The following is a 272-nucleotide window of genomic DNA, read 5'->3' on the forward strand; positions in this document are numbered from 1 at the left end:
ACAGCTTCTGTTTCACTCCCTTTGTATTCCGGGGGGTGGGGGGCTGTGTAGAAATAACACGTTCGGTAAAGCTCGCTGCCTTTAACGGCCCTGGCAGCGCTCCAGCCAGGGCCACGCTGCTCACCCCTGCCCCAGCCCCTGCTTCCCACGGAGACTTCCCGGGCCATCGCGGGGCGGGCGCAGTCCGGCTGGGATCGGGTCTCCAGCCGGGGCAAACGGGGCTGGAGCCCGTCACGCTGGACCTGGGGTTTGTCCTGCCGGGGCACTTGTCA

The sequence above is a fragment of the Buceros rhinoceros genome, unplaced genomic scaffold (assembly GCF_000710305.1).
Source record: "Buceros rhinoceros silvestris isolate BGI_N320 unplaced genomic scaffold, ASM71030v1 scaffold16177, whole genome shotgun sequence".
NCBI lineage: Eukaryota > Metazoa > Chordata > Aves > Bucerotiformes > Bucerotidae > Buceros > Buceros rhinoceros.